The following is an 11,471-nucleotide window of genomic DNA, read 5'->3' as shown; positions in this document are numbered from 1 at the left end:
CATTAATGCAAGGAAAGCAAGAGTGCCTGTATGTATATCAGGTAAAGCAAAGAAAATTACCAGAAACAGATTATATAATGATCAAAGGTTTAATCCACGAAGAGGACAGCAATTTTTAAAGTGTATTCACCAACCAACAGAGCTTCAAAATATGTGATGTGAAAACTGCCAGAACTAAGGCGGGTCGGAACACAGCGGAACTGTGCTGCCTCAGGATGTAAAGTGTAGTAAGGGGGCCGGGGGGATTGGGGGGCAGCAGCATGGGGCTGTGAGGCCTGGGGATGCCCGCGTTCCCCAGCTCCCCCCGCAGCCGGCTCTGCAGTGGTCCGCTCCGCTTGGTTGTCAGGTGCGGATTCGGGTTCTAGACCCCAGGCCGCGTGTTCTCCACCGCTTGTTGTGGCCAGTGTTACTGCGGTGACCCCAGAGCAGCCTGGGCGCTATGGAGGAGCCCGGCGCTACCCCTCAGCCCTATTTGGGGCTGGTCCTGGAGGAGCTACGCAGGGTTGTAGCAGCACTGCCTGAAAGTAGGAGACCAGATTCGAATCCTTATGGTTTCCCTTGGGAACTGGTGGTATGTGCAGCTGTTCTTGGATTTTTTGCTGTTCTCCTTTTTTTGTGGAGAAGTTTTAGATCGGTTAGAAGTCGGCTTTATGTGGGAAGAGAAATAATACTTGCTGCAACGCTTTCTGGACTAATTGAAGAAAAATGTAAACTACTTGAAAAATTTAGCCTTTTTCAAAAAGAGTACGAAGCCTGTGAGGCAGAGTCATCTTTAGAGAATGCCAGCTTTGAGAAGGCGGCAGCAGAAGCACGAAGTTTGGAGGCAACCTGTGAAAAGCTGAACAGGTCCAATTCTGAACCTGAGGATGAAATCCTCTGTCTAGAAAAAGAGTTCAAAGAAGAGAAATCTAAACATTCTCAACAAGATGAATTGATGGCGGATATTTCAAAAAGGATACGGTCTCTAGAAGATGAGTCAAAATCCCTCAAATCACAAATAGCTGAAGCCAAAATCATCTGCAAGATATTTAACGTGAATGAAGAACGACGGGAGATAGCAATAAAAGATGCTTTGAATGAAAATTCTCAACTTCAGGAAAGCCAGAAGCAGCTTTTGCAAGAAGCTGAAGTATGGAAAGAACAAGTGAGTGAACTTAATAAACAGAAAATAACATTTGAAGACTGCAAAGTACAGGCAGAACAAGTTCTAAGTGATAAAGAAAATCACATCAACACTCTGACTGGATGCTTGCTAAAGATGAAAGATCGGGCTGCTGTACTTGGAGAGGACATAATGGATGACGATAACTTGGAATTAGAAGTGAATGGTGAATCGGAAAATGCTGCTTACTTAGATGATCCTCCAAAAGGAGCTTTGAAGAAACTGATTCATGCTGCTGAGTTAAATGTTTCTTTAAAAACCTTAGAAGGAGAAAGAAACCACATTATTATTCAGTTATCTGAAGCTGATAAAACAAAGGAAGAGCATATAGAGCATATTAAAAATCTTCAGACTGAACAAGCCTGTTTGCAGTCAGAAAACATGTATTTTGAAAGTGAGAATCAGAAGCTTCAACAGAAACTTAAAATAATGACTGAATTATATCAAGAAAATGAAATGAAACTCCACAGGAAATTGACAGTAGAGGAAAATTACCGGATAGAGGAAGAAGAGAAACTTTCTAAAGTGGAAAAAAAGATCAGCCATACGACTGAAGGGCTAGAGACCTGTAGAAAGCTAGCCAAAGATCTTGAAGAAGAATTGGAGAGAACTATTAGTTTTTATCAAAGGCAGGTTATTTCCTACGAGAAAAAAGGACATGATAATTGGTTGGCAGCTCAGACTGCTGAAAGAAACGTCAATGATTTAAGGAAAGAAAATGCTCACAACAGACAAAGATTAACTGAAGCAGAGTTTAAATTTGAACTTTTAGAAAAAGATCCTTGTGCACCTGATGTTTCAAATACAGCATTTGGCAGAGAACATTCCCCATATGGTCCCTCACCATTGGGTCGGCCTTCATCTGAAACGAGAGCTTTACTCTCTCCTCAAACTTTGTTGGAGGGTCCACTCAGACTCTCACCTGTGCTTCCGAGGGGAGGAGGAAGAGGCCCAAGAGGCCCAGGGAATCCTCTAGACCATCAGATTACCAATGAAAGAGGAGAACCAGGCTATGATATGGTAACCGATCCTCACAGGGCTCCTTCTGACACTGGGTCCCTGTCATCTCCATGGGAACAGGACCGTAGGAGGATGTTTCCTTCAGGAGGACAATCATATCCTGATTCAGCTCTTCCTCCACAAAGGGAAGAGAGATTTTATTCTAATTCTGATAAACTGTCTGGGCCAGCAGAACTCAGAAGTTTTAATAGGCCTTTTTTGGATAAAATGGATGGGTCAATGCCTTCAGAAATGGAATCCAGGAGAAATGATGCCAAAGATGATTCTGGTAATTTAAATGTACCTGATTCATCTCTCCCTGCTACAAATGAAGCAACTGACACCGACTTTGTTCCTCCACCTCTAGCTTCAGTCAGAGGCCCATTGTTTCCAGTGAATACAAGGGGACTGTTCATAAGAAGAGGACCTCCTTTCCCCCCACCTCCTCCAGGAACCATGTTTGGAGCTTCTTGAGGTTATTACTATCCACCAAGGAATTTCCCAGGTCCACTACATGCTCCATTTGCAATGAGAAACGTCTATCCACCGAGGGGTTTTCCTCCTTACCTTCACCCAAGACCTGGATTTTACCCCAACCCCACATTCTGAAGGTAGAAGCGAGTTCCCTTCAGGGTTGATTCTGCCTTCAAAGGAGCCTGCTACTGAACATCCAGAGCCACAGCAAGAAACCTGACAATATTTTTGCTCTCTTCAAAAGTAATTTAGACTGATCTCATTTTCAGTTTAAGTAACGGCTGTTACTTAAGTGATTACACTTTTCTCAAATTGAAGTTTAATGCAATTATAGTTCTTAGTACAGTATTGTGCAAATAAAGATGATTTAAATACAAATAAAAAAGATCGTAAAGTTTTTGTTTTTAATTTTCTTTCACATTTATTGATTTGCATATGTAGAACCATCATTGCATCCCAGGGATAAAACCCACTTGATTGTGATAAATTATCTTTTTGATGTTCTCCTGGATTTGGTTTGCTAATCTTTGCTAATCATTTTTTTTTTTTTTTTTGAAGATCTTCATTTCCATCATTAGGATTATTGGCCTAGAGTTTTCTTTTTTTGTTGTTTCCTTGCCAAATTTTGGTATCAGGATAATACTCGTTTTATAGAATGAGTTAGGGAGTAGTCTTGCCTCTTTGAGTTCTTGAAATAGTTTCAGTAAGGTTGGAAGAAGCTCTTCTTTGTATGTCTGGTATAATACAGCCAGGAATCTGTCTCATCTAGGGCTTTTTTGATTTGTAGGTTTTGTATTACTTATTCAATTTCATAACTCGCTATTGAGCGGTTTAGGATTTCAATTTCTTCTTCATTCAATCTTGGGATTTTGTATGTTTTCAGGAACATATCAATTTCTTCCATGTTTTCTGGTTTGTACATATATAGATACTCATACTCATGAATATGACTGTTATAGATGTTCTAGTTTGTATGCATATAGATGTTCATAGTCAAAATATCTCTAAGGATATTTTATATTTCTGTGGTATCAATTGTTATATCATCTTTGTCATTTCTGACTGTACTTGAGTCTTACCTCTTTTTTCATAGTCTATCAGTCTTGTTAATACTCTCAAATAACCAGCTTTTCATTGCTTCGATACTTTCTACAATGTTTTTGGTCTCAACCTCATTTAGCTCTGCTTTGATCTTTGTTATTTCTTTTCTTCTGAAAGCTTTGGGTTTGTTCCTCTTGGTCTTGATTTCTAATTTTATTCCTCTGAGATCCGACATGAAGCTGGATATAATTTCAATCCACTGCACCCACATTTCCGTTCTCTTAAGGGGACTCTGTTGAGTTATGCTGCACCCCAATTACGGACAGCCCACGCCAAGGATTTTATATACAGGGCTCCTGCAGCTCCCCAGGGACCTGCCAGTCCGCTGTGCTTGCCAAAGTCAGAATGGTTTGTAGTGTACGTTTGTGGGGGATTCAGTGGTGCTGTGACTCAAGGACTGAGGTTCCCCTGGCAGGACAGTGGCCCACCATAAGTGAATGACCAGTATGGCACCTGCTGTCTCAGTTCAGGCCTGAGGGGAGTGTGGGTTCACCTGCATGAGCTGGCCACCTAATTCCCTGTCCCCAGGACTTTCCCAAATCTCTACCAACATCCTTGTCCTGAATCAGGAGAGCAGAGGGACTCAGCAGTTTGACAGTCAGCAGATTGTCACAGCAATAAAAGGAGCAGGAAAGCACTTCCATCTATCCTTTCTGCAAGGTTCCAAGTTCCTTGCGGTTCCATCTCTGCCAGACCAACTGCTTCCCTTTTCTGTGCTCTAGCTTCTTCCTGTGGGCACTCCAACAGGTCCTGGGTCTCCTCCTTCAGCCATTCAGATGACTATTTATCAGTAATCTCTATTTTTTTTTTTTTCCAGGGGAATTGGCATGCAATGTCCCTAGTCAGCCACCTTGAAAGAAAAAACCTAAATTGAGTCTTTTTTATTCCCTATTGAATATTTTCCTTTGCCTGTTTTGAAATTATTTTATTTACCTGAAAATTTTTAACTCTGCCCTGATATTTCACCATGAAGAAAAAGAACATATCTAAGATGTAATGCATCTGCTTTTCTTTCTCTCAATAAATATCTCTATATTAGTTTATATTTCATTTTTCTCATCCAACTACAATGTTTATACATCAATTCAACAAAAAATTTACATCAAATACTGTGCTGGGAGTTGGGGATATAATGGCAAAACATACAGATTCTTTGTCTGAAAGCATGGAATTATAGTTCAGCAGGAAAGGCAGATATTAATATATAAAACTTTTAAGGTATCTATAATTTGCTAACTTCTAACCTAGTGTAAAAAGTTAGAAAAATTTTTCTTGTTGTGTCATGTAAGGCAAGAACTGGATAGAAGAGGAAAGAAAGATGAGGATGATGGTTACCAGCAAAGAGAACAGCATAAGTGAAGACCCTGAGGACATTTAAGAACTCAAGAAAGATCACACAGATGAAGTTCAGGACATGATAGACTGAAGTGTATAGCCAGGCTGGAACTAGATAATGGAGGGCCCTGCAGGGTTTGTTTAAAGACTCTGAACTTTAACATAAGACAAACAGAACACCCAGGAAGAGGGTATACTTCATTTTAGATGGCTTCACTTGCTTCTTTTCAAGATTCAAAACTTCACCTGTGTTTTTGTCCTAATTCCTTCCCCCTCCATCCAACAGCTTATCGTCTATCACCTTCTCCTTCACTCTTACCTTCAACCCTTCTTGTCTATCAGTACTTTTTTCTCCTGAATACCTCCAGTCGCACCTGGACCAAAAAATTGTTTTTCTTCAACCTATACATATTCTTTTGCCCTACATTATCTAATGCCTCCAAATAATAACATACCTTTTGCTACAGGGCATTTTTGTAATAATTACATCAAAAAAATCCATGAGTAGACTTCGGTCCAAATCACTCTGTTAGTTTATTTACAAAACGCTTGCAGAGTCCCAGTATTATAACAGGCATTGAAAGTATTATCAGAATGTCCTCTGTGAGGAAAGGTTTAGTTTATTTGTAAATGAGCCATTCCACAGTATTATTCACATTTATTGTAAATGACCCATTCCACAGTATTATCAAGATCAAACTATGTGATTTTCCCCTCAATAAATATGTATCGTGCAACTGCTTGGTGTAGAGAATGAGAATATCGACAAAGTAAAATACAAGGTTTTCGCCCCTCCAGAAACACAGAAGGGATAGTGTTGCAGCTAAAGGACAAAGAATACAGATAAGAAACAAGTAAATAAATATATATGTTACTTTCAAATAATATATTCTGCAAAAGCAAATTTAAACTATATAGTATTCTTAATTAATTCACTCATTTATTCAACAAATATCTGTATGGCATCTGCTCTGTGAATTTGCTGTGTTGAGTAAGCAAATGTCAGCAAAAGAAGGTGTCCTTCCCTTAAAGAGCTCAAATTCTCAGAGGGCTAGTGTATGACCTGATAAACTGCTTTACAATGAGGTGGCTGAGAGAAACAAAGGTAGTAGCAAGCCACTGAAGGAGAGACTCAATTTACTTAAGAGAGTAGAGGTAAGATTTCAGAGAGGAAATAAAATCTAGGGCATTGAATTTTAAAGGATGAATAAAAGATTATTAAAAATGGATTGTGGTGTTCCAAGCTAAATGATTAGTAGGAGTAAATGAGTAAATAAGGTGAAGAGTCTGGTATGTGATCAAGTCAGACAGGCTCAATGATTGGAAAAAAGAACATATGAGTGATGAGGAGATAGAGGGCTGGCAGACATAGAAGAAATACTTATGAGCTCACTTAGCCCTTTGTTCCAAATTAATGTTATTTATTATTAAATTTCATCAGAATTAAGATATTAGCCTTAAGTCAGCTATTCAACTCAGGTAGATTATCAAATAAATTAACTAGATAAATTTATAGTACAATTAACTACTTATCCCATTTACCTTTCTTAGTGAAATCAAGCCTACAATTCAACAATTAATTAGATAGGGTTGTTCTTTTCAGGGGAGACGTAACTATTATTCTTTCTCCTTGGAATTAATGAAACTTTCCATTCAACAATGTGTATTTCATCACCAACCTCTCAAATTCCCACTGGGCAGCAAGATATTAGTATTTGAATATTTATGATGGTGCTGAAGTATAGTCAGTGATTGTATTTTCTGTGATAAAAGTAACAGTAAGAACAACTATTTCTTATATATGATAAGTTTGTTGCCTACTACCGGGACCCTTAGGGGAAAATTCCATTAAAACAAGTCAAATTAATAAGCATGCATATCTCCACATGATCAGCATTCATCATTTTCAAATTATTATATCATTCACCTTCTATGGGAGAAATGCAGTTATTGTTACAGATCATCATCACAAGATCAATGTTTCTAGTTTCAAAAATAGATGTCTCTCTTGGTTTCGAATTAATCTGCTAGCAGGAGTCTGATATTACTTCAGTATATTAGTATGAAAATATGTCCATGAATATTCATTCGTGAGCGTGGACTTCTTAATTTAGACAGTTAGCTTTTTAGTATAGTTTCTTTCATTTAGTTGGCCAGCCACTATCCATTATTACTTTGCATTTACGCAGCAGCTTTCCTCTAAGGAGCCTAAAGTACTGTAGTTTAATTGTCCAAAAGAAATGGTGTCAAGCTAGAGAGAAGGGAGGTAGAAAAATGGGTTTCCTGATTGTCTTAGGGAATTGGGAGATACTTAATTCTAATTCTGGCTTTAAGCCCAGACAGTGAGGCTGTGTCTATACAAGTGAGGTTATATGTGACTTTGAAATTTTGCTTCCACGATAACATGTACAAGGAGTCCCATTTCAAGAAATTCATGATGTTATTCTAAGCCAGTATTTCTGAACATGGGACAATTTTCTCCTTTCCATCCGCCCCTGCCTTAGGTAGATGTGACACTATCGAGAAATATTGTAGGGGTAGAAGGTTGTACTATTGTATCTTGTGCATACAGGTTGAGGATGCTGCTAAAAATCCCGAAATGTATAGGATAACTCCTTACAAAAAGAATGATCAGTTCTAAATGTCAGTATTGCTGAGGTTAAAAGACTAATCTAAGGCTTAATACTGCATAAACACTCAATTTCTTTGGCATTTACAGAAAAAGTCTAGTGCCAGGTAATAGTGGTAGGTGCCAGGTAAAAATGTGATTCTAGTGAAACTTCATTTGCAATCAGGAGAATTCTCAGATATGATATAACTTGTACCTTTAATACTTTAACCTAATCTACTAAGAAGATATTCTCAGAAATAAAATCAATCTGGACCCTACATTCCTGCCATGAATCTAAAGTAATAAAGGAATCTTTTAATTCTCATTTTATCTGGAGTGTCTTATGTCCTCTCCATCTTTTTTCTGGAGTCCAATTTCTAACTGATGTTCCCAGAGCTAACCCATGGAAATGAGCAGTGAGCAACACTGATTTTTGTCCAGTGAACAATACTGACTCCAATTATTTTCACACTCCCCCTCCCACAGATAAATATGGTGCCTTCCTTAACAGATCCAAATACAGAAACACGCTAGAACTGAAATTTCTGTAGGAAACCATATTAGCTCAGATATGTACATAAAGTAATCATGCAACTACAGAAATTTCTGTTTTACCATTGTCATTTTTAGCAGAAGTTACTAATCATCCAGTTACATGGCTGAGAGTGCCTTACATGTTTTAGTACGTAAACTACAGTACAATACAATATTTCATGCAGTAATTTAATAAAGTACAATTTAATTTAACCCACTCTATCCTTACCTTTCAAGGCACTTCTCCAGATTCCAAACTTTTCTATTCACAGGATTAGTTAAAAATAATTTTAAGCAGAATGGGAGAGACTGAAAACTGCAATGGAGTATATTAATAAGTACCCTGTCAATTAAGTATAATGAGAACTGTCTCTGACAAAGTGTGACATTTGGTTATGCCAACTACAGATGTCTGAAATTATTTACCACTGGCATCTGTGATTTTATTTCTCCTCCTCTGAGATCACAACTGCTGATATCAGAATTTGCTAAAATATGCTGGCCCTTGTGCTGAGAACAATTTCCACTGCCACCGGATATTATTAGAAATTATACCAGGTACTCACCTTTTCCAAAGTTATCATGGTTTTCTCTATTTTCTCTGGATGACCACTGATTCCTACCATATACTGGGCATTGCCATCCCATTACAGATATTCTGGAGTCCTCTTGAAGCTAAAGCTATAGAGCCGAGTGTTAAGAAATGGGAAGGAAGTGCCTATTTTCCAATTATTTGTAACACTTGGATAGAGTAAATAAGTGCTGCTTTTGTTTCAATACCTACAGATTTTTTTGGTGAAATATGCCATATACTGCAAACATATGTTCATAAATGGCTAGTAGGATAGATAATTCTGATTGAAATATGCTTCCTCTAAAAAGATAAGAGCTTTTCTTTTCACTGATTAAGCTTATGGTCCGTGACTTCTCTTAGAATGTGTTTTCTCCCAAGAGACTCCTTAGATCCTTATGTAAATAGGATTCCTGTGAACTCATCCCACCAATCGGTGAACATGTCTAGACAGGTTGACATCCCAGAGGTTCACACAGCTAAGAATTAATCTAGGATTTATTACTCTATTAGGACTAAAAATATATATCATTTTTTATAAGCAAAAGTGAAAATAAACAGTTTGCCAGCAAATGTTAATCATCTGTAAGTAAAATGTCTCGTTCCAAAAGTGGCTAATTTTTGTTTTTCTATGTATTTAGATCTTATTCACATGCATGCTTCTCCGGTCAGCTTTTCTTTTATGTCAATTTCTTGAGACAATAAAAATAAGACTATTTATATTTTTTTGGTTATTTTGAATATTCATGTCTTATGGACTAAATTGTACCCACCCCTCAATTTATATGTTGAAGCCCTAACTCCCAATGTGACTGTATTTGGAGACAGGGAGTAATTACTTAAATGTAGTCATCAGAGTGGTGTCCTAATTCAATAGGACTAGTGTCTTTATAAGAAAAGAAAGAGGTTCCACGGGTATGCACACACAGAGAAAAGATCATGCGAGGACACAGCGAGGAAGAGTCTGTCTGCAAGTGAGGAGAAGACTCCTCACCAGAAACCAACCCTACTGGCACGTGATCTTGAGATTCTAGCATTCAGAAATGTGCAAAAGTAGGTTTTTGTTGTTTAAGCCACCCAAGTCTGTGGTATTCTGTTACAGGAGTCTGGGCAGACTAATACACCATGGCAAGCGTTTACTACTCTCTGTTTTCGATTATGTCCTAGACAAAAGATGTAGCCTATTTCCCTGTATCACCTAGGACAACATTGAAATATAATGGTATCAAGAGTATATTCTTCTTTTAAATACTAATAGGTAATCACCTAATGATGATGATTACCTATTAGTAATCATATGATGACGATTAGGTGATTACCTATTAATATTTAAAAGAATAATACACTCTTGAATGTAAATGACTCACTGCTACATTATTTTCACCATCCTTTTGCCATGGTTTTATTTATTTATTATTTTTATTGTATTTATAATTATACTTTAAGTTCTAGGGTACATGTGCACAACGTGCAGGTTTGTTACATATGTATACATGCACCATGTTGGTGTGCTGCACCTATTAACTCGTCATTTATATTAGGTATATCTCCTAATGCTATCCCTCCCCCCTCCCCCGACCCCATGACATGCCCTGGTGTGTGATGTTCCCCACCCTGTGACCAAGTGTTCTCATTGTTCAATTCCCACCTATGAGTGAGAACAGGCGGTGTTCTGTTTTTTGTCCTTGCGATAGTTTACTGAGAATGATGGTTTCCAGCTTCATCCATGTACCTACAAAGGACATGAACTCATCTTTTTCATGGCTGCATAGTATTCCATGGGGTATATGTGCCACATTTTTAAAAATCCAGTCTATCATTGATGGACTCTTCCCTAACTCATTTTATGAGGCCAGCATCATCCTCATACCAAAGCCTGGCAGAGACACAACAAAAAAAGAGAATTGTAGGCCAATATCCCTGATGAACATTGATGCAAAAATCCTCAATAAAATACTGGCAAACCAAATCCAGCAGCACATCAAAAAGCTTATACACCATGATCAAGTCAGTTTCATCCCTGGGATGCAAGGCTGGTTTAACATATGCAAATCAATAAAGGTAATCCATCACATAAACAGAACCAAAGACAAAAAACACATAATTATCTCAGTAGATGCAGAAAAGACCTTTGACAAAATTCAATAGTTCTTCATGCTAAAAACTCGCAATAAATTAGGTATTGATGGGACGTATCTCAAAATAATACAAGCTATTTATGACAAACCCATCAGCCAATATCATACTGAATGGGCAAAAACTGGAAGCATTCCCTTTGAAAACTGGCACAAGACAGGGATGCCCTCTCTCACCACTCCTATTCAACATAGTGTTGGAAGTTCTGCCCATGGTTTTAAAATAGCAAGTTAACTTAAAATCTAGAATATGTCATATATTTTCCAAAAGTATAGCATTATTTATCTGATGCATTTATTTAAATTGGCTTGCTCAATCAACTTTTTTATATACTTTGTAACAATTATAGATTTTAAAATAGTTTTAGATGATTAACATTTTTCCAAAACTTATTGGCTTCTAACAGAAATGTCTCCACTGACAATGATATCTGTCCCGCTCCTTACATTTCTAATTACATATTCTTTGGAGTATACAGGTAGATCAGTGCTTAAAATCTAATTTATTCATCTAATTATTTCTTTTTAAAAAGGAATGCTCTACTGGGA

General features: G+C 37.7%; 1 pseudogene across 1 annotated transcript; it reads left to right on the top strand.

Annotated features, from left to right (window-relative positions):
• The first annotated feature begins 211 nt into the window (after nucleotides 1-211).
• LOC112634837 lies at nucleotides 212-2,855 on the top strand (annotated as a pseudogene). The gene has a single exon (XR_003121832.1). The product of XR_003121832.1 is annotated as a cTAGE family member 8-like (transcript).
• Nucleotides 2,856-11,471: the final 8,616 nt, after the last annotated feature.

The sequence above is a fragment of the Theropithecus gelada genome, chromosome 11 (genome assembly GCF_003255815.1).
Source record: "Theropithecus gelada isolate Dixy chromosome 11, Tgel_1.0, whole genome shotgun sequence".
NCBI classification, from domain to species: Eukaryota; Metazoa; Chordata; class Mammalia; order Primates; family Cercopithecidae; genus Theropithecus; species Theropithecus gelada.
Note: the sequence above shows the minus strand (reverse complement) of the source record. Positions and strands in the feature narration are given on the sequence as shown.